This window comes from Hyaena hyaena, unplaced genomic scaffold (genome assembly GCF_003009895.1).
Source record: "Hyaena hyaena isolate Hyena2069 unplaced genomic scaffold, ASM300989v1 scaffold_6, whole genome shotgun sequence".
Taxonomy (NCBI): domain Eukaryota; kingdom Metazoa; phylum Chordata; class Mammalia; order Carnivora; family Hyaenidae; genus Hyaena; species Hyaena hyaena.
The window spans coordinates 6674379-6695456 of record NW_024080638.1 but is presented as its reverse complement, the minus strand read 5'-3'; the positions used below and the strand labels follow the sequence as shown (position 1 = coordinate 6695456).

General features: G+C 38.4%; 1 protein-coding gene and 1 pseudogene across 4 annotated transcripts in view; one reads left to right on the top strand and one right to left on the bottom strand.

The window, feature by feature from the left end:
- Nucleotides 1-21078, bottom strand: part of KIAA1958 (KIAA1958 ortholog) — a 152490-nt gene that overhangs the window by 52521 nt on the left and 78891 nt on the right. The window lies entirely within an intron of this gene.
- On the top strand, nucleotides 6228-6976 carry LOC120237077 (annotated as a pseudogene).

The following is a 21078-nucleotide window of genomic DNA, read 5'->3' as shown; positions in this document are numbered from 1 at the left end:
CCCCTGGCAAAACAATGGCTTCTTAAATAAATACATAATAAATGTTTAAGTGATTTCTGCTTCTGTCAAAAATACTATCAAATATCATACAAGATAACTAGTATTTTTACTTGACAAAATAATGAGTGAGTTAAACGATTATTTCCCTCTTAAGTCCACTGGATTCAAACTTCTTCTTTTGTAACTTTTGTGAAATTATTAAATTCAACACTGTTTCCCTAATTGCCAAAACTAATTTTTCAAATCTAATCTTATTTGGTCCCTTTCAAGGCACTTGATATGCTGCAGCAACTTGTTAATGGCTGCAGCACTGCCAGTAGGAATGGCTGGGTTCAAGTCCCAGCTCTAATGCTAACCAGCTATGTGAACCCCTGTAAGTCTTTTAACTTGAGTTTCAGTTTCATCAGCTGTAAAATGGGTGTAATAGTTTCATCTATCTCTTAAGAGTTGTATGAAAGTTATTTGAATAAGACAGAAAAATAAACCACTTAGCTCAGCACTGGGTACATAAATCATCTAGTTCAACTCTTTAAAAACATCACTGCTTAGAAATGTGTTCTAACTGGGGCACCTGGGTGGCTCAGTCGGTTAAGCATCTGACTTTGGCTCAAGTCATGATCTCATAGCTCTTAAGTTCAAGCCCCGTGCAGGCTCTGTGCTGGGAGCTCAGAGCCTGGGGTCTACTTCAGATTCTGGTCTCCCTCTCTCTCTCTCTGCCCCACCCCTGACTGTACTCTGTCTCTCAAAAATGAATAAACTTAAAAAAATTTTTTTTCAAATGTATTCCAACCTACTAAATCTTACTTCACCAGAGTTTCTCCTCTACTGATGTTTTAATTTGTAGCTAATATTTAATTCTCCCAAGTTGCATCTGTAACGGTCACCAGTGTTAGGCATCTGTGTATAAGTGAATATATTCTGTCACAGACATACGTAAGCAATCAGAATTAATATCTGTATCTAAAACAGCTCTTGGGACACCTTCCATTTCACATCACCTAGAATCCTGTGATGTGACAAGCTTACTGTGTCACTGAAGAAGAGATTATACGATTATATGAATTCACTACAGCACTAAACAAGGGTAAAACTATGGAATTCCCTAAGAATTCTGCTTCCTTTGCATTAAGAAAATGAGGATTTCTCCTCAATTGCTCCTTCCCCTCAAAAAGAGCAGGTGTAGCCTAAGAAGCCTTGGAGTCAGCACTGCTAGCTAGGGACAGCTGTGGGCTATCCACATTTGCTCAAAAGGGAGTTAATTCAAACAGGCTTCACATATAGAGGACAGAAACATTCAGTAATAATAAAGACGACACAACGGGGCACCTAGGTAGCTCAGTTGGTTAAGCATCCGACTTCAGCCCAGGTCATGATCCCACAGTCCATGGGTTCAAGCCCCGTATCGGGCTTTGTGCTTACGGCTCAGAGCCTGGAGCCTGCTTCAGATTCTGTGTCTCCCTCTCTCTCTGACCCTCCCCTGTTTGCTCTCTGTCTCTCAAAATAAAATAAAGACATAAAAAAAAAATCTTTTTAAAAACCAAGATGACACAAAAAGGAGACCAGATGACAGAAATGAATGAAAACTAGATGAAACTTCTCAATCTCAAACTTAATTTCAAGTCACAGAAAAGAAATTAAGCATTCTAAAGGCAAAAAAGGAGTAGAACAAGAGAATAAATATTGTACTATATTAATCACAATAAGGACCCCTTTTGTCTTGGCCAAAATATATTCTTAAATCAACTGTAGAATGTGGCTGCATTTTCAGGCTTAGCAGCATGAAACCCACATGACTGTAATTAATGTAATAAATCATGTTGTGGAATTTTCTACAGAATGTGACAGTATTCACTGATATACTGCTTATTAGAGACTGCAGAGATTTCTCCTCCACTTTTTTTTATTACACTGCCAGAGATATTGAATCAGGAGGACCTTCTGATGGGTCTGAAATACCTGCAGCTGGTGTAATACATAAAATATACAGGGAGCTGCTGCCTTCAGACTTTCATATACAAAACATCATAGACAATTTCCCAAAAGAATCTTGTTTTTGAGTTCTTACTTTTCTGGACTTAAGGCAGTTGTAGGAGAGACAGGGATTCATTACTGATGTGACATTTATAGTTTCCAGTTTTTAAAAAAATGTTTTATTTATTTTTGAGAGAAAGAGTGGGTGGGAGAGGGGCAGAGATGGAGACAGAGAATCCAAAGCAGGCCCCATGCTGTCAGCAGAGTCCAAAGTGAGGTTCGAACCCACAAACTGAGATCACGACCTGAGCTGGAGACCTAAGCAGGGAGCCACCCAGGTGCCCCCCATTTTCTAGTTTCGATCATGAAGTCACAGCTTTACACATGGGACTTTCCTTTTCGGTTTAGTCTACGACGACTCTATTAGTACACAGCACATAACGCTGTTAAACAGGCATTATTTCATCAGCCTATATATGTTCTTTCATGATTTTTAAGTAAAATTTTATTGGCTATTAAATCATTTTCAAAAGTAAAAATAACTCCTTGCTCAGTTCAGAAATTCAGCCTGACTACATTTCACCTTGGTGAGTTTAAATATCCTTAAATATGCTTTGCTTAAATTTAGAAATATCTGAAGTTTAAAAATTAGATGACTTAAAGAGTATTCACATGAGGACAAGGTTATTTTATGTATATTTCCTCTAAATAAAAATAATTTTATTAGTTTTATCATGGAAGTAGTACTTAAAAAATTTTTTTAAGGTTTATTTTTGAGAGAGAGAGAGACGGAGTGCGAGTGGGGGTAAGGGGCGAGAGAGAGGGAGACACAGAATCCAAAGCAGGTTCCAGGCTCTGAGCTGTCAGCACAGAGCCCGACATAGGGCTCGAACCATGAACCACGAGTGAGATCATGACCTGAACTGAAGCTGGTCGCTTAACGAACTGAGCCACTCAGGTGCCCCAGGGTTTAAGATAAAAAATTTTCCCCAGAAAATAAAGGTATAGAGAAAAAAAGAAAAACTGTCCATAAATCCATCACCCAAAGGTGGCCACTATATATATTTTGGTGTATATCCTTCTGATTTAAAAGTTTAATTACAACTATTTTTCTTCAATTACCAAGAGTTTAGTCTATTCTATCTTAACTGTATACTTCAGTTTCCTTTTGTGATGCATTTTTATTTTTCTCTGGAAATAATGCTCTGTTTTATGTTTAAGAGAAAAACTACTGTTAATACAGTAATGCCTGGTTAAGTTACTATTTCTTAGATATTTCCTTTGATCATCTGAAATTATAGATTTTAAGACCTGAATAGGAATTTGGTATTGGATTTATTACCCGGTGATGATACACAAATTCCCTATGTCTATTCTTGCCTCTATTCAAACTGTTTACACAACAGTTTGAGTTTTCCTGAAAGAAAGCAGAAGAAATGAAAGTTATCTCTTTCTAGAAATTTTAGTATTAGCATTATTTATTTTAACTCTCAACAAAAATACATCCAGCACCTCAGCATGATAGGCATTGTTTTATGGATGCCTGTATATCTCTTCCTTTGGATAAACTTTGATTTTCATCCCCTCCTAATGGAGACAATTAGACAATAAAAGCAGATGGGAGATTGCGACTAGACAAGGGAGAGTAAAAGTAGAAGTTTGGGCAGTGAAGTTTCTGGAGAAATAAAGAAAACTGAAGGAAAGTTGGTGCACGTCCTAGAAGGACTTCTAAGTGCTAAGGGGGAGGACTGCTGAAACACGCAAGAGAAGCATCACCATGGCCAGTGACTCTGGTGATTAACAGCATGAACCAGACTGACTAGGTCAGAATCCCAGCTCTCCCACCCTCTTACTGTGTGACCTCCAGCAAGTTCAACCTTTCTTGCCTTAGCTTCTTCATCTGTAAAATGGAGTTAATTATAGTCCTGACTTCATAGAGTTGTGAGAACGGAGTTACCACAAGTAATTAGTGAAATAATAAGCACCCTATAAGTATTGGCTATTTTTATTGCTATTCCACATGTAGTAATCAAAGAGAGCTAACAAAATATGACCCTACCTATGAAAAAAAATCACCATTTGTTAACAGCTTATCACTATCTCAGTCAGAAGTGAGTATCTGAAAAGCACTTTTCATGAATTTGCGAAAATTCTATGGCTTCAGTGACTCCAAAACAAACAAGTGCTCGCTTCGGCAGCACATATACAAAACAAACGAGCACACTAAATTAGGTGACATCTGATGAACTGAAGAAATAAAATGTATGCCACAATAGAAACAGTTATAAGAAATTCTGATTAGAAACCAGGTCTTCCTTTAAATTTACATTCAATTTATAGGACTGCATATCTTAATTAGTAAGGCTCAAAATGTAAAGGCATCTTTTACTGAAAATGTATAATAAAGTAAAAAACACAAAGAAATTATTAATCAACTTGAAACAAATGATGTATGGCACATAATGCACAGGAAAACAGATAACACATAAAAATAGAAATGCAGAAAACCCTAATAAATTATCTCCTTTTTTTTCTGGGTTAGTCTATAAATATTCATTAAATTCCACCCAAGAAGTAATAATTTAATGGACAGGAAAATGCTAATTTCTCTAATTGGGTCAGTGGGTAAAAACGAAACATATTTTTGAAAACTTCATTATAAAATAAAAATTAAATTACTTTTCTACATGGATTAGCTTTCTTTTACCCATTTCTTAAGTATGAGCAAAACTCAAAGTTTTTTCTTACTGATGAGATAGCTGCTTTTCATTACACAGAGTAATAATTTAGCAGCAGTTATTATAACAGTATAAAGGTGTTTAAACATTAGTGACCTGTAACGTAAATCTCAATATACTCTAGACACTAAAAATATTATGTAAAATATAATTTCAGGCATTATTTTTAACGAATATGTACCAAACACTAAAGTCAAATTCACAGCAGCAACAGCACATTCTTGGATAATAAGGATTCTTTTTTTCTGCCAAATGAAGTTAACAGGTGGAAAATTAAGCAACACTTATTTTTTTTTTTTAAGTTTTTAGGGGTGATTTCAGTACGATATCTGAAGACATCCGTGACTCATATCACTCCTATAAACAATAATTTGGCATCCATTCATGGACAAAAGTGCCTTTGTGGGTTTTGGAACCAGGTGGGAGACATAGGACCTGACAGGAGGCACTCCTAATTGTACTACTAGAAATTCCAAAAGGGTCCAGCAGTCTGGCAGGTCCAAAGACCTTAGTATCTGGTAGCAGATACCAATGTTGGCAACCATGAAGATCCTGAAAGGACCCAATTTCACTCTAACCCCCTCAGAACCACAGTCTGCCAGCAGTCCTGAGAGTGCAGAACCCCAGCAGGACATACTCCCCCTCTGCAAGCCCAGAGATTCAGAAAGGGCCCAATACTCAGCTCCAGCCTCTCAGCCAGTCTATATGTACTACTGCTGATGGAGGGAACCTGTGGGAAATACCTGTCGGCACCCCCACAGGTCCTGAAAGGACCCTATACTCAGCTCTGGCTCCTTTAGCCACACACAGGGAATAATGTAGCCTACCCAGGGACCTGGTGGGAGACACATCCATTTGTGCCTCCACAGTCAGGTCTGCAGACCTCAACCTTGACTGTGGAACCAGAAACAGTGCTGAGGATCAGTTACAGCCTTCTAGGCTATGGTCAAGGGTCAGTCCTGCCAATCTAAGGACCCATCCAGTGACTAGGTAGGAGCCTTTTCAGAGGCCTGATGGGAACTACAACTGTCTGTACACTAAGTTAATAGGGCCACTGTCTGAAGACCTAACCGTGGATCCTAAAATGGACCTCTGTCCCAGCACTACCCTACCACGCCAGGTATGGAAACAGTGCTGCCTAGCCGGGGACAAAATAAGACCCACACTCACCTGAGCCACTAGTAACAAGAATACCAACTGCAACCCGACTGTAACCCAGCAACAGCCTCCTAACTGTCCAGCCCAGCATGACTGTGACTCCAGGGGTAATCCCATCAGCCCAAGGAATAGGAAAAGATCTTTACCTGCTAAAGCCAGTCTGTAAAAACTGGAAGAGATGTTACTTCAAATGTACAGACAACTATGTAAGGCTACAGGATCAGGAAGAACCACCCAAACATGACAAAGAAATTAATAAAGGGACCAATGGAAACAAATCAAGCTCCCATAACTAATCTCAAAAAAACAGAGATCTAGCTCTTTTTATGTGGTACCTTGGAGTTAGGAGGCTGCTTCACGATGAGGCTGAACCTCTTTTGTCTAGCTACTGGCTGCCAAGAACTCATTGAAGTAGACGATGAACGCAAGCTTCATACCTTTTATGAGAAGCATATGGTCACAGAAGTTGCTGCTGATGCCCTAGGTGAGGAATGGAAGGGTTACGTGGTCGAAATCAGTGGTGGCAATGACAAACAAGGCTTCCCCATGAAGCAGGTGTCCTGACCGATGGCTGTGTCCGCCTGCTACTGAGTCAAGGGTATTCCTGCTACAGACCAAGGAGAACTGGAGAAAAAAAAGTGCATATCTGTTTGGGGTTACATTGTGAATGCCAATCTCAGTGTTCTCCACTTGATCACTGTAAAAAAAAAAAAAGGGGAGAAGGACATTCCTGGACTCAGTGATACTATTATGCCTTGTTACCTGGGGCCCAAAAGAGCGGGATCTGTAAACTTTTCAATCTCTCTAAAGAAGATGATGTCCCCCAGTATGTTGTGAGAAAGACCCTAAACAAAGGTAAGAAACCTGGAACCAAAGTGCCCAAGACTCAGCATCTTGTTACTTCATGCATCCTCCAACACAAACGTCAGCATACTGCTTTTAAGAAACAGTGTACTAAGAAAAATAAGGAAGAGGCTGCAGAATATGCTAAACTTTTGGCCAAGAGAATGAAGGAGTCCAAAGTAAAACACCAGGAACAGGTTGCCAAAAGACGGAGGCTGTCCTCTTTGAGAGCTTTTATCTCAATGTCTGAGTCCAGGCAAACATGAGATTTTCTAAGAGTAACAACTAAGATCAGACACAAAAACATAAACAAATCTATAATCTGCATGACAAAACATTCAAGATAACCATCTTAAAGAAACTAAAAGAGGGGCGCCTGGTGGTTAAGAATCCAACTTCAGCTCAGGTCACCATCTCAGGGTCTGTGCTAACAGCTCAGAGCCTGGAGCCTGCTTAGATTTCTGTCTCCCTCTCTCTCTGCCTCTCCCCCACTCACACTCTGTCTCTCTCTCTCTCTCTCTCTCAAAAATAAATAAAGATTAAAAAATTAAAAAAAAAAAACGCAACAAAATGTAAGACAACACAAACAACTAAACAAAACCAAGGAAACAAAGCATGAATAAAAGGAGAAGTTTAATGAAATATAAGCATGAAAAAGAACCAATCAGAAATCTAGGAGCTGAAGAATGTGACAACAAATGTGAAAAGTTCAATAGAGAGCGTCCAACACACTTGATCATGCAGAAGAATCAGTGACCTTGACAGATTATTTGATATCAGCCAGTCAGAACAAAAAAAAGAAAACAGTGGGAAAAAAAAAAAAAGCCTATGTGAATTATGGGATATCCTCAAGTGAATGAACATTTGCATTGTGGGAGTTCCAGAAGGAGGAGAGAGAAAGAGGCAGAAAGGTTATTTAAAGAAATAGTTGATGGGGCCCTTGCATGGCTGAGTCAGTTGAACATCCAACTTCAGCTCAGGTCATGATCTTGTGAGTTCAAGCCCTGCGTTGGGCTCTGTGCTGACAACTCAGAGTCTGGAGCCTGCTTCAGATTCTGTGTCTCCTCCTCTCTGCCCCTCCCCACATTCTCTCTCTCTCTTTTTTTTTTTTTTCCACATTCTCTCTTAAAAATAAACATTTTTAACAAAGATATTTAAAGAATATTAGTTGAAAATTTCCCAAATCTTGGGAGATATACGGATATCCAGATACAGAAAGCTCAAAGGACAACAAGATCAACTCAAAGGTTATTCCAAGATCTATTATAATCAAAATGATAAAAGTCAAATAATTTTTAAAGCAACAAGAAACAAACTATTTTTAATAGCTCCAAGGTGACCACACATGCAGTCATGAGGGCCTAGAACACACAAAGGCTGCATCCAAGGAGGAGGCCAATCACACTGTTGAAACCTCAGAGAGGCTCTAGGCTTGGGGACAACTGGCAAGGGAATGGGACAGTGAGAAATGGAGCTGAAAACTGGGCTCCCTAATCTTCTAGCTGCTCCACCCACACCCCTTTCCAAAACAAAAACAAAACAGAAAACAGACAAAACTTTGCTAAGGAATTGAACCCAATCATGTGGGAAGGCATGGCCTGCACTGTGGGTGCTGGTGACTGAGACTCATCTTTGGAGGCCTGCTGACCAAGCACCAGCTCTCCATCCGCTCTCTATAACCAGAGTTCTGCCAATCAATACATCTCACATACTTTTCACTTAGGAAAAGGCCCAAAGTAAGCAAATCTATTTACACAACTGCAGAAGAAACCAACACCAGATTCCTGTCCTGTGTTCTTAAATGTGAACTATTTGACTAGGCATCAGAAGAAAACTGGCAGCAATTAAGAGAAGGATGGAAAAACAAAAAAAGAACAGAAAAACTAAAGGAAAAGATAATTCAAGTACAGAAGATATATTTTTAAGCTTGTAATAAAAATGCTGAGAGATTTGAGAGATTACTATAACTATAATCCTTGTGAAAGGAACAAGTACAAAGAAAGTTTTAAAATTCCTATCAAGGGCGCCTGGGTGGCTCAGTCAGTCAAGGGTCCGACTTCGGCTCAGGTCATGATCTCATGGCTCTTGGGTTTGAGCCCCGCATCGGGCTCTGTGCTGACAGCTAGCTCAGAGCCTGGAGCCTGCTTCAGATTCTGTGTCTCCCCCTCCCTCTAGCCCTCCCCTGCTCACTCTGTCTGTCTCTCTCTCAGAAATAAATAAATCATTAATAAATAATAAAATAAAATTCCTATCAGAGGAATGGAATTTTTAGCAGTTTAAAGACTTAAAAGTATACTTCCCACCTATCCATTCTTGGGAAATTATTTGATGGAGTCCAGCAAAATAAGAAAAATAAAGGGGACAAGTGAAATCTAGGAATCAGAGGATAAAACCTAGAGAATCCTCAGGGTGGTAGGGTTCTCTCAGGCTTGTTAAATCGATTACTCCAAACTGCAGCAGGAAGACGGAATGGAAAATGGAAATCTTGGGAGGATCAAACAGCTATAACAGCAAACCGTTCTTCTGTCAAGAAATGATACCCAAAATTTTAAGAAACACAAACCCCCCAAAACTAGAATAATATATTTCACTGATTGTAAGACGCACTTCTACATTTTAGTATCTATGAAATTTGTCTCACAATTCTGGGAACTATAGTTTAATTGGTAGCATGCTTTTTCTTTCTTTGTGGAATATAAAATAATGGTACATTTTTACAACCAATGACATTTCAAATGCAACAAATACAGTAATAATAATAATAATAATGTGGTTACATACTTAAGTAAGCCCTTTACATTGATTAGGTCACTTATCCATACAAGAACTGTTAGGAACATCCTCGTTTCAGTGTCCCAGAGGTGGTGAAATTCATCCAGATGAAGAGATTCTATTTTAGAACACTAATAACAACGGATAATATTTATACTGTCAAAATAACATAAATGGTGCTATTGTTTTTTAAAATTTTTCAATGTTTGTTTATTTTTGAGAGAAAAAGACACACAGAGTGGGAGTGGAGGAGGGGCAGAGAGAGAAGGAGACAGAATCCAAAGCAGGCTCCAGGCTCTGAGCTGTCAGCACAGAGCCCCAAGCAGGGCTGGAACCCATGAACCGTGAGATCATGACCTGAGCTGAAGTTGGATACTTAACCAACTGAGCCACCCAGGCGACCTGAATGGTGCTACTGGTTTTTAATGTTGAAGAGTCAACTTAAGGATAAAGCAGGAAAGACTCAGTTATGGCCACCAAAGACGATGAAAAAATAGTGACAACTTGGTCAGGTTAAGAAGATGATTAGAAGGGAGGTGAGATGGTTGAAGGAAGTATAGAAGACACTAATATCTTCAGTCTTAGGTTGAGAAAGCATATGTATCTCCTTTTTCATTACTTTTATTCTTCTATGGGGTACTTGAGTATTTTAATAGCCTAAAAATAAAAGATGGAAAGGTTCATGAAAATGAGTTAAATTCTCATCATTCGTAATGAGTGTGTAGATATTTTCTCAAGCTGATAAATGAAGAAACAGAAGTATAAACAACTTGTTTAGAATTTGGGAAAGAACTGAAAATAGAATTGGCTCAAATGAAGTTACTCTTGAAGAGTGGGATTATGAGGTGATGAGCTCTGAGGTGAGAGTCTGTTTATGTTTAACAATATTATCTTACTGATTGCCACATACATGTAATACTTTGATAAAAATACAGAAAATTGAAAATGGCAAGAAAATTGTTTTGCCTAAAAAAGCAATCCTGCAGATATTAGGGCAGTACTGAAGATGCAGCTATGTGTATCAAAACTGAAGACAATAAGTAACTAAGGTACATTAATCATTAAATCAGATTTACTTGATTATAAATTTGATCACTCTTCTCAACTAAAATAAAGCTTAAAATCAACTTGTAGCCATGGAAGCATAATTTATCACTTTTACAACATTACATATAAGTACTTCTTGTGGTTCTAATACACTCTTGGGAACACAAGCCATCAATTACATAAATGAGATCTAGACTGAAAGAGAAGTTATTGCTAGGCCTACGATGCAGGGCATCACCTGTACTCTGCCCATTCCTGCTGAGACCCAAGATGGTGAGGTAGCAAAATCTGTAAGGAAAGGTCAGAGGCTGTTGCTTCCTTGAGGAAAACAAATGAGGAAGATGTTTCAATCCTGGGACACTAAAGCGAAGACTTCAGTGCTCTGACACTGACTTGTTTGCTCAGAAGTCGTACATTATTTCATCTCTTTAGACTACTAGGAATGGATACCAAGACTAGAAAGTCAAGATCTATGCCTCTTTGATTCTGAACTTTCTAGCAGCCCCAGTCAAATCTAAATTCACTGAAACAAATTACACGCTGATGTTTATAGTTATTTGCTAGTCTGGCGTATTTGGATACATTTTGCATATCTGGAAGTCTGTTATATCTGGGTGAACATTAAATAAGAGCTCTTATTTCATTGGTATAATAAAAAAGCCTTTAGTTTAGAAAAGTAAAAAGCCAACTGGGAAGATTTTCTTGTAAAATATTAAGACAAATGACATTTTAAAAGTATGTGTAAGCACTAGAGAAAAGCTGATAAAAGTAAATTTCTCAGAACATTATGCATTGGTACAACAGAAAGCCATTAGGTTGATTTTTTATTTTGCCTTTTGGAAAATTAGTAAATAATTATACTTTTAATTCTTAAAGATAGGTCACTAGTTGAATGCAAAAATAAGCAATATTACAATTTTAATATAACTAGGCTCATGTTAGATTTAGTTAAGTATAAAGTATTTCAAACAAATGATATGGAAAGGGTTGTCTGTAGCCTCCACACTTTTAATTTCCAGCTAAAACTCACCTTTCACTTACCATAGTGGTTTAATTGTTCATTTAACCACATTTAACCATATATCATTCTAGAAACAGCCTTCACAAATGTATTATCTAAAGGTAACTGATTCAGTCTTACAAAGTCATTTAAAGTTGAATAGCATCTTGGTTCAGAAAATATTTTAAACTTTTTTGTTCTTAACTGAGGATGTTTTGAGAGGGCAAGTATAGGATGTCTCTCTTCAATTAGACTGTGGGCAGTATGACAAAGGGAACCACATTTTTGCCCTGAATGTTGGTATACTAATGTACCCAAACTGAACTTGGCAATTTATAGCCTTCCAATGGGTATTTGTCGAATGAATGGATGAATGAATGCCATAGCACGCTTCAGAACTCCAAACAGTGTTTTATCCTACATATAGAGAATTATGCCTTCACTGTAAATATTTGGGTCCTGAAATATCCCAATATTTTTGGTGTTATCCCAAACAGTGCTGTGCCTTCGGATAGAGAATATGAGGGTAGCAACAGAAATCTCAAGAGGCTAAATACGCAGAGTAATCAAGGTCTGTAGTTTTAACTCCTGAAGCATCAATCGCTCTGTCTCCTCCTCTCCAATGCCTGCATTGTTGTCTCATGAGCACTTTACTGCCATCTCCCACTGGAATCACTGTATCACCCTGTAAAATAGCTCTTGTGTCCCAGCCTCTACTTCCCCAATGCTATCAGTATGATGTAAGACAAAGAATTGTGCCCCTCTGTTTTGCATAGGACATTTGTGACATCACACGTACAGCCCTTCATGGAAGGCTCCAGCCTTCAGCAGCAACTCTCCTGACCCCTTAGAAATCCACTCTCCAGCCACACTCAAATCCACGCTTCCATAAGTAATCTGCAAATGTTCATGCCCGAATGTTTTTGCTCATTTGTTCTGTTTACCTGAAATACTCTTTCCTGTGTCCCATAAGGCTGAGTAAACTGCTCCTCATGTGTTTACTACATTTCATATACCTCTTTCTATACATTTGGAACTCAAGTTGTTGCTTTATTGGCCTCCCTCTCTAAACAATGCTATTGTGGGTGCTGGGAATCTGACATTCATCTTTGTATTCTCATCACTTCTGTCATATAGTTGATCTTAAAAAAAATGTTTGATAAACTCAAGGGCAAGTGACTTGGCCAGATGCTTAGCAGAAGAAGAGACCAAGACACATGTCTCCCGACTCCTGGGACAGTGAATCCTTCTATGAACGATTTATAACCTATTTCTATTTATTCTATTTAAACCCTGGGTCCTTTTAAAAATGATTCTCAGAGAAAATAGATATCTTTAAGATGTACCCTGGCAACCTAAACTTTGGGTAAGTGATAGGCATGACCTGAAAATGAAAAAAGGGGAAGAAGGAGCATTTGGAGGTTTAGGCTATTTCTCTACCAGGACAAGCAGAGGTAGGTACCTAGCAGTGACTCAATGCCTCTTAGTTAACAAGCAGGAGACCAAGTTTCTCCCACCATAACTAGGCAAATCACCTAGTTTCTTTGTGCCTCATTTCTCATCAGTAAAATAATGGAAACAACCTCTTATTTCATGGAAGTTGGGCAGTGTTATTTTGGAAATAAAAGTGCTAATAGATAATAGAGACCATCTAGGGGTGTTTTTTGGTTGCTGTTTGCATATTCTAGCAGAAGAACTTGAAAAAGTTCCCCATGACAGCATCCCATTATAATCATAGGAGGGAAGCCATAGTGTTGAAATTTGTAAGAATAATCCCCAAACTCTTATCTATAAACAAGTAAACTATAAAATAATGCTAAGTCAAATTTGCTTTCTTACCAAAAAAATCTTCTATATTCTGTAATAACAATAATAATGTCATAATGCTCTCATCTCATAAATATTCCACAATTTTATTTATGTTTCATAATCTACATTTATTTTTTTTTAATGGTTTATTTATTTCTGAGAGATAGACAGCGTGAGCAGGGGAGGGTCAGAGAGAGAAGGAGACACAGAATCCGAAGCAGGCTCCAGGCTCTAAGCTGTCAGCACAGAGCCTGACACAGGGCTTGAACCCACAAACCGTGAGATCACGACCTGAGCCAAAGTCACTTAACTGACTGAGCCACCCAGGTGCCCCTCATAACCTACATTTAAAAAGTAATCATGTTTGGGGCACCTGGGTGGCTCAATTGGTTAAGTGGCCAACTTCAGTTCAGGTCATGATCTCAGGGTTCATGGGTTTGAAACCCACATCGGGCTCTGTGCTGACAGCTCAGGGCCTGGAGCCTGCTTTACTGCCCCTCCCCAACTCATGCTCTCTGTCTGTCTCTCTCAAAAAACATTAAAATAATAAACAAACAAACAAATAAAAGGAATCATGTTTTAGAGGCACCTGGTGGCTCAGCTGGTTAATTGTCCAACTCTTGATTTCGACCCAGGTCATGATCTCTTAGTTCAAGAGACAGCTCTTCTGTTAGTTTGGAACCTGTTTGGGATGCTCTCTCTCCCTCACTCTGTCCCTTCCCTACTCATGCTCTCTCTCTCAAAATAAATAAAGGAACATTTTTTTAAAAAGTAACCACATTTTAAATATACAGAAAAGAATAACAGAATAACAGTAAAGTATGCTTACCATGAATCAGAGGGCTTTGTATGGATTAATGTAATCCTTGTGTCAACTCTATAGAATAAATACACTATTTTCTTCATTTTACAGATGAAAAAATGAAGCCAGAGAATTTAACTAACTTGCCAAACTCACTCAGAAAAGGAGTGGCAGAGCTGGAAAATGAATCCAGGCAGTTGTGTGTCTGGATTTCCATAATTAAGCACAGCACTTACGTTGCCTCTGATATAACACAATTCATGTTTCTGTCATTCAGATTTAATACGTTATTATTTTGTCATATTTTTTACATGATTAAAAGAACGTGTTTCAGATACAGTTCATTTCTTGTTCCTCTTCCTCCTCAAAGGCAACCATTATCATTTGTGGTATCTCCTTCCATGTTTCCTAATTAATGTGGGGGGCTGTGCATAAGAACAATGTATTTTACTACCTGGATTTTCTTTTAAAAGGTATGGTACTCTATTATTCTGCAACCGTGTTTTCAAGATTTATCTACAATAGTAAATGCAGATCTGGCTGGTGCATATATTCCATTGAAATATATATAATTTGGGGCGCCTGGGTGGCTTAGTCGGTTAAGCGTCCGACTTTTGCTTAGGTCATGATCTCACGGTTCGTGGGTTCGAACCCCGCGTCAGACTCTGTGCTGACTGCCAGCTCAGAGCCTGGAGCCTATTTCAGAGTCTGTATCTCCCTCTCTCTCTGACCCTCCCCTGCTCACGCTGTCTCTCTCTCTCTCTCCTAGAAATAAATAAAAATATTAAAAAATATATATATATAATTTATTTCTCTCTTGACAGTGACATTCTCAACATTTTTTTAACTTGTTATCACAAAGCAGCAATGTACACTCCTGTACATCCCTATCTCCTTCTCTTTGTCTGTCTAACTATCTATCTATGGACATTTCTCTAGGGCAAATACCTAGATAATTGAATTCCTAGGTTGGGTGCTATGCATATTTTAAATTTTATTAAATATTACAAATTGTTCTCTAAAATGGTCGTACTAATTTATATTCCCAAAACCATGTTCCCATTTTTCCATACTTTCAACAACACATGGGATAGTTAAAATTAATAATTTTTGCCTTTCTAATGGTACCTTGTTGTTGTCTTGTGTCCCTTTGATTACCAGTGAGGCTGAGCATTTTTCATGTTTACTAACTGCATAAGGGTTTCCTCTTATTAGAAGTGCTTCTTCAATTCCTTTTCTCATTTCCCTACTGGATATTTGACCTTTTTCCTACTGATTTGTGGCAGTTCTTTACATGTATTATATGTATGAATATTTTTGGTGATGTGCATTAAACTCATCCCACAAATGGTTGCTTATCTTTTTTTTTTTAACTTTGTTTATGATATCCCTTGTCTCAGCTAAGACTTTTACTTTAAAGTTGTCAGCATTTCCAATTTTTTCCTTTAGGGTTTGTGCCTTTTCTGTGCCATGTTTTAAACTCTCTTCCCAACATCAAGACTATTTTGCAAGATTTCCTTTAGATAGGTTTATAATTCCACGTTTAGATCTTTAAATAAAATTCATTTTTATGTCTGATGTGAGGTGAGGACCTAATTTTATTTTGTTCCACATACGTGACAAAATGTCCAATACTATTCACTGACTGGTCCATCCTTTTCCCACTAATTTGAGATGCTATCTCTTTCACATACAGTTCCTATTGATGTGTAGGTGGGTTTCTAGGCTCTCTATCCTGTACCACTGCTCTACTTGTCTATCTTTCTGCCAGATTATTCCATTTGAATTATTATAGCTTTATAAGATGCATGTAAGTTATATATTGTATGCAATGTAAGTTATAATGGATTTTCATTACTGCGTTAGTAAAACTATCTTTGTAAAAACCTACATACTTTGAAAAGACACGAAAATACAATTTTTTTAACAGAATGATTGTACTTCATCACATATCCCCACACATATCTCCTCTACTGCCACTGTAGAAAATAAAACTAGGAACTACTAATTTAAAACCAAGTCTTTTCTCTTTTCTAAGAACTACATTGCAGGAAGGAGCAGAGTGCTTACCAGCCAGGGGCTAAAGACTACCATCCCTGGATCCTTAAAACTCATTGTTATAAGCTTTCTACTAGGTGTGATAAAACCTAAACAACCCCTACAGCTCCACTCTGAGAACTGCCCTTTGATCAGATGGGGAGGAAGTGCTTTCCAACACTTAGAGAAGAAGTGATCCTATGACACTCGTAGGAAAATCAAGAGCTGATGATCTACAAGTGGAGAAACAATGAGACTTTGTGATACTCAGCAGAGGGGTGGAAGGTGGCATCTAAAAGGCTAAGGGAAGGGTGGCTGATGGGACAGATCAGAAAGGGTTCACAGTGTTCAGTAACACATTAAAGGGGCCTGATTTTTTTCATTGTCCAATTAGGTGAGTAGAGGAATTAAACAAGGTTCTTGCTTCTTAGCTGATGTTGCTAGCATCAAGCAATGAGTCCCAGAAACTCCGCACTAAGGTACGTAATTTTTCCCTAAGATATATGCCCATGGTCAAGAAATTAACAATACAATGACCACACCAATGTTATGTGTGAGGCCCTGGCACTAGAGAGAAAGGAACTGCATGAAGAGCATAATAAATTAGTAAGTATCTAGTTCATTAACTTTCCTCTCAGAAATCTAATGAAATAAAGCTCACTCCTCTTCACCAGATCTCATAAAACTTTTGACATTACCACCACTACCAATGGCAACTCAAGGGCAAAATTATACAAGGAGAAAAAGAAATGGAGGATAAGAAGAAATGAAATATATGAAGCAATTAAAAAAAAAATCAATGTCCAGATTTTCTTAATCCTCCTTATTTGGGCTACCTCCAGGTGATTTTGGTGTTCAATCCCTTTGTCAGAGGCATCAACTTAAGAAAAGGTAAAGAAATAAAATAGATCATTTCAGGGAATAGTATCATGTGAATTAGTGTGGAAAAAGGTATACCTAAGAAGAAACTAGTAATTCAAAATTAACTTTTAACCAATATTTAACATAATGGTAAGAAGTTCCTGGGGCGCCTGGGTGGCTTAGTCGGTTAAGCGTCCGACTTTCGCTTGGGTCATGATCTCGCAGTTCGTGGGTTCAAACTGTGCTGACTGCCAGCTCAGAGCCTGGAGCCTATTTCAGAGTCTGTGTCTCCCTCTCTCTCTGACCCTCCCTTGCTCACGCTGTCTCTCTCTCTCTCTCTCCTAGAAATAAAAATATTTAAAAAAAAAAAGTTCCAACTGCGATTTCTCTCATTTCCCAGAACTGCCCTTGCTGAAAGCAAGGTACTAAGTATCCCCTTCCCTTATTCTAGGTTCAGGGAATATGTTAACCTGTGCTTCCAACCACTCCCCAACAAGGGACACATTTCAGCAAAAATTCCCACTGGAAAGGAAGGGAAGATTTAGTGTGAGGAGAAGCTATCTCTACCTTTACCATCCTATGGATTTTACAAGTTATACAGCAAGATACCATACAATACAGGTCATCCTGGTATCAGTGGTTACTTACCAAAGGGATGCCATTAATTTTAGCTGAAAATACAAACCTAGTGACAAAAAGAAAATTATTTTTCATTCAACCTTTCCTACGTTTAGAGGTTATATATATTCCTCCAGATTCTCTGTTTAGAACAATGGAAGCCCAATCTAGTGAGCTTAGGCAGAAAAGAATTTAATAAGGGCCACAGAATTTCCTAAAATACCAGTAAATCAGGTTTGGAGGAATCCACAAATAATGTCCTTAGCCACCACAGATTTGCTCTGGTAGAGGTCATGAAGCCACCAAACTCCAATGGCCTCTAGGGTTGAAACCACTGCAGGGATGCTGCTCCTGCTACCTCTAGAAATGGTAAGATTTGCATTTGCAATATAGATTCTTCTAGGTACTTCCGATTAGAATCTGGTGTGAGTGCATTTGACTGGCAAAGCCTAAGGTCACAAGACTGTGCCCTCACTGAAATACAAACTTGGAAACCAAGTTTTTGGCCTCTCCAATGAGAAATGCAGATGCACAAAGGAGGGAATTCTCTCACACAGGATGAGTGTTCAGTTACTGAGTGGCTGGATGGAATAATAATGTGCCCCATAATATGGGTCCTGCATTCCCTATATCACTGCTTCTCAAGCTTCAATGTGCATACAAGTTATGTGGAGATCTTATTAAAATGCAAATTCTGATTCTTTGGGTCTGGGGTATGACCTGAGATTCTGCATTCCTACTAAATTTCCAGCTGATGTTGATGATACTGGTCCATGGAACAGTTTTTAGTATATGAATGGATGTAAATGCATAAGATCAGAATGTACCTGACTACTTAAAGAGTATTGAACACGGAGTAATAATGGTAACAATGGTGATGATAATGAAAATAAAAATATTAGGGGCGCCTGGGTGGCTTAGTCGGTTAAGCGTCCGACTTTCGCTTGGGTCATGATCTCGCGGTTCGTGGGTTCGAGCCCCACGTCGGGCTCTGTGCTGACTGCCAGCTCAGAGCCTGGAGCCTGTTTCAGTCTGTGACTCCCTCTCTCTCTGACCCTCCCCTGCTCGCGCTGTCTCTCTCTCTCCTAGAAATAAATAAAACATTTAAAAAAAAATTAAAAAAAGAAAATAAAAATATTAGTAATGGGAGAAACTTACTTGTTGAATGTTTATTATATGTCAGGTATTCTCTTTACCTATATTTTTGCATTTGGTCCTCAAACAATCCTATAAGATAGGCATTATTATTACTTTACAAATGAGAAAGCAGTCTCAGGAAAATGAAATAACTTAGCTAAGTTCACAAGGCCAGCAGGAAGTAGGGCTGGGAATCAAGCTAGGCATGTCTGATTCCAAACTCTGAATGGCCAGGCACTACTATCTCAATGCCCAGCATTGCCTGACGTATCCTCATATAAGCATCCTGTGATAAGGAGGGAAATGATGGCATAAACTGAGCCTGAATTTTTACTCTCCCTCTCTTATCTTTCAGAATTTATGTCTCAGGTTTTCCTGCAGGAAGGCACAGAAAAGGGTGTGGCTAAGAAAACATATTTAATCTTGTTCTATCTTGCAAGAAGAGGCATATTATGTTTTGTGGAATAAGGAAATATATAAAGTATCATGGATATGTATGTATACATATGCATATACAGACACACAAGCATACATATTCATATATGTTTCTACCCTTTATATTAGAATACTGTTCTAGTATATCCTGTCCTTGAATGACATATATAAATATCTCCTCCTATCTGCCCATATTATAAAAAAACTTAAGTGCTCAGGGGCACCTGGGTGGCTCAGTCAGTTAATCAATTTCAAAAGCTTACTAAACTTGGGGTACCTGGATGGCTCAGTTAAGCGTCAGGACTCTTGGTTTCGATTCAGGTCACCATCCCGCCATGGGATCGGGCCCTGAGTTGGGTTCCGCACTGAGTGTGGAGCCTGCTTGGGATTCTCTCTTTCTCCCTCTGTCTCTCTCCCCTACTCATGTTCTCTCAAAAAAAAAAAAAAAAAACTAAACTAAAAAACAAAAAACATACTAAACTTGATTTTACATGAGTAGGTTTCAAAAACTATTCTATTAAATATTTTAAATTATACTCTTCTTTTCCTATGAATGCATTTCGTTTCATATAAGATATAACCAAATAGTGGGGCACCCAGCTAGTTCAACTGGTGTAGTAAGTGACTCCTTGATCTTGGGGTTTTAAGTTCATGCCCTGTGTTAGGTGCAGAGATTATTTTTTTTAAATCTTTTTTAAAAAAAGATATAATCAAATAATAAAAAAATTAGAAGGAAAAGAGATCAATAACAGAATTGAAAATCTAAAACAGACCCAATTATAAACAAAAATGTGATATATAAATCAATTCAGTAGCAAATGGGAATTATTTAATAAATGATGCTGAAACACCTAACTATCTGCAAAAATAATGAAGTGAGGTTCCAATCCAAAATATATTCTACTTCATGTTGGTGGCAACTACCCTCTTCTATCGTTTCAGCATGATGGGGCCTAGGTATCCTGCCCTCTGCTGCCCAAGGTGTGAACATGAAGTCCAACTGGATGCCCACTCCTTGGGATGTAACACATGCACCAAAACAGGGTGATGAGCTGTTTCATCGTGTTGGTGGACGCTTGTTCCTGTTTCCAAGTGCCCCAGAGTCACCTTTGTTACCTAAGGAGGCAATAAGAAAACGCTGGATGGCTGAAGGACAAATGCCAATGACATTCCTTGCACTGAGCCCACCACAAAAATTAGTTCCCCTATTGTTCATAGTCATAGCTCCTTGTCATTTAATTCCACATCACTTACCATTATTGGCAATGGAAAAAAAAAAAAAAATATATTCTAAATATAGAGTTAAAGGTAAAAAAAAAAAAAAAAAGGAGACAGGATGGGAGTGCGGGGGACCAAAAAAGAGGAAAATATAGGTAGTTATCTGATTCAAGGGAGGGAAAGGACTTCCTTAGCAAAATAACCAAAGGCAGAAAAGATGATAACTAAATAAAGGCTGAAAAGAATAACCCTCACAAAAATTAAGAAAATCCATCTCAAAAAATGCCATCAACAAAATTACTTTAATTACACTAAAATTACTTTAATGGTAAGGAGAGAAATGTATTTCCAATGTACAAAATAGACTATGAGAGAGGTGCCTGGGTGACTCAGTTAAGCCTCCAAGTCTTAGTTCTGGCTCAGGTCATAATCTCGCAGTTCCTCAGTTCAAGCCCTGCATCAGGCTCTGTGCTGATAGCATAGAGCCTGCTTGGGATGCATTCATATTCTCTCTCTCTCTCTCTCTCTGTCTCTCCCTCTCCCTCCCTCCCTCTCCCCCACCCTCCTTCTCTCTCTCCCTGAGTCCCCCCCCACCCCCCTGCCAAATTGTGTGCTCTCTCTCAAAATAACTA